Source organism: Pyxicephalus adspersus, chromosome 4, assembly GCF_032062135.1.
Source record: "Pyxicephalus adspersus chromosome 4, UCB_Pads_2.0, whole genome shotgun sequence".
NCBI classification, from domain to species: Eukaryota; Metazoa; Chordata; class Amphibia; order Anura; family Pyxicephalidae; genus Pyxicephalus; species Pyxicephalus adspersus.
Genome location: NC_092861.1, coordinates 124425782 through 124428759, shown reverse-complemented (window position 1 = coordinate 124428759; position 2978 = coordinate 124425782).

Sequence of the window (2978 nt, the reverse complement as noted above, 5' to 3'; positions counted from 1 at the left end):
TTCATTTCCAACGACTTTCCTCGTTCGTCGGCGTCGTTGGTTACTTTTTTTACGAACGATTTTTGCCCAATCGATCGTTCGTCGTTCATTTTGAACGATAAAAATTGGAAGTGTGTACGCAGCTTAAGAGTGATTCTACAAAGACTGTATAAAGGTCTTTGTGTTGTCCCTAAGGTGGGTTCAGCTCTGTTTTGGGATTTAGCAATCCTGTGCAGCTCCCAGAAACTGACAACATGCCACTCAGTAATTGTCACTTCCACTGCCATTTATCATCATACACTCTTTTACCTTTGTGGTGTTTGTAGCAACAATTCACATGTGGAAGCACTAACTGCACCACAACCTCATTGCCAGTCTAAACATAGCATTATGCTTGCCACAAATCGCCACCATCTGGCTTGCCCGTCTGACATTGCCTTAAGTTCAGACAGTGGTAACAGATGTTCCTGGGTGGCTCCTGGCAGTTGGCACCTGGGCTGCCTAGCAAACCTAAACACTGCATTGGTTCCTAATGGATTAATGTATCAACATTTGATACCTGCTGGTAACCAACCATTCGCTACCACTCTCTTTCATTCCCACTTGCACCACAACCTCTACAAAAAGGTTGCGGTCCTTTTGTTTTTTCTCACACATCACATACACACTGGTGTGATATAGTGTAATGTTGTATTTATTATTATACTTAAGTAACGCTAGCAGGAGGGGCCAGCAATGATAACCATTAGCACCCCTGATTCTTGAAAGCTCAGAGACAGGGCTCAGACTGTGTTGTTGCTGTTGCTGATGAGCAAAGGGCTTCAGTCCACTGGGCTATAAGGTGTAGGCTGCATTTTGCATTAAGCTTACACAGCAGTTGGAACTTATGCAATATAGAGGGAACTGGTGATCGTAGGGGACTTTGGTGCACCCCTTACCTGTACAATAACATTTTGTAGAGAGTCCAGAAAACAATCTAAATAATCTAATGCAGGGGTCCCCAACCCCCAGTGCAATAGTTTATGCAAATTATCTGTAAGAATGGTGGTAGCTTTGATCCATTTGATTGTTTTTGCAAATAAAATTTGGATGTGTTGTCGGGTTCTCTCATTTCTTTCCCTTTGTGATGGTGTTAGGACCTGGAGATTGGCCACTCAGACTTGAGCACTGAATCATGGGAAGAGGATACCTGTTTCCCCAGACCCAGAGGCACAAAACAGTTCATGGTTGACTCTATTGATTTCTCTGATGGCCCTGTAAAATTACATACTTATACATAAATTACATACCTATGAACTGTGACTGTTGAATATCCCAAAGAGATTTATAATACTTTCACACTTTTGTTACATGTCGGTGTGTTCTTAAAAAACATATATAGATATTAGAACATAAAAGAAGTACTTTCTTATGCTTTACCTTAACCTCCCTGCCAGTCTAAATTATAATTATTTTTAAATGTCAAAACGGTATTAATACATATATAGATATTAGAACATAAAAGAAGTACTTTCTTATGCTTTACCTTAACCTCCCTGCCAGTCTGAATTATAATTATTTTTAAATGTCAAAACGGTATTAATAATATTACTAATTATTTTAAATTTCCCCCTGGTCCCATCTCCCAGCCATACACTGCCACTGCCCAGCCAGCATCTGCGTCCCCTGGCCTCGCGTCCCCAACGTTCACACACCAGGGATGCATATGCTTGTCTGGCATGGTCAAGGGAAGCAGATGCCGGGCATCGATGGAGGTAATGAAAATTAACTCAAGCCACACTCGGCAATAATAATAATTCATCAGCCGCAGGTCCATGACCTTGGAGCCTTGGTGGAATTTATAGAAGCCTTTTCCTATACCAAAATCACATCTTTAAAATAAAAAACTGGAACTACTAGACAGGGCCTCTTTTGAAGAAGAGAGGGGTGATATCACTTCTGCAAAAAAAATTTCTGTATTCAATGTCATACCTTTTGTTGTGATTGCATTTCACAGAGAATTCTGCATGATGTGCACTTTATGCATTATTTAATCTATTCAGCATTGTGCTTAATCAGAGCTCAGGTTATTTTAAGTAAAGGCACAGAACAGCTTGTTATATGAAGCCAGGTGAGTTAAATATATGGGACACCTCTGTGTTTCGGCTGATTTCGGATTACAAGTGTCTAATGGAACAAAGTTCAAAAATAAATGGTAAAAGGTTTGTGACTGTGAATACATTGTTGTTGTACATGTGTCTTTTTTAACCTGATTATTACTGCCAACAGTAATTAGTAAACACATGTAATGATAATAAAGTTAATCTCTAAAAATAACAACCTTAACATACATTCAACTGTCTTGCTGCATATAATTTCCAAAGTCATACTCTTTGCTGGTATTTACGCTTCTCATTTGCTGCAAATAAAGCTCAATATCATACTCCATACTGCCACACTGCATACTGTCACACACCCTGCTTGATCTGCCTAAGTCACATAATAGTAGGTCATATTACTAATACAATTTAAACTGAAAATACATGGTGAGGATGGATAATATATTTCCCTTAATTGCACATCGTAGACCTGTTCAATGCAAATATCTAATCAGCCAATCACAAGCCTGTAACTGATGTTGTCCTACCATGTAGACATTGTAAAGATGACTTGCTGAAGTTCAAACTGATCCTGAGAATAGAGAATAAAGGTGATGAAGTTTCTCTGAATGTGGCATGGTTGTTGGCACCAGTGGGGCTGGTCTGGTTATTGCAGAAACTGCTCATCTGCTGGGATTTTCATGACCATCTCTAGAGTTTACACAGCATGGTCCGGAAAAAAAGAAAATTATGCATTGAGTGCGAGTTCTCTTGGAGGAAATGGCCCAATGGTTCAGGATGATAAAAAGCCAAAGTAACTCAAATAGCCACTTGTTATAACAGAAAAGCATATCTGAATGCTTGGGCTACAGCAGCAAAAAACCTCATTGGGTGCCACTCAGCAAACAGGGCTCAAATTTG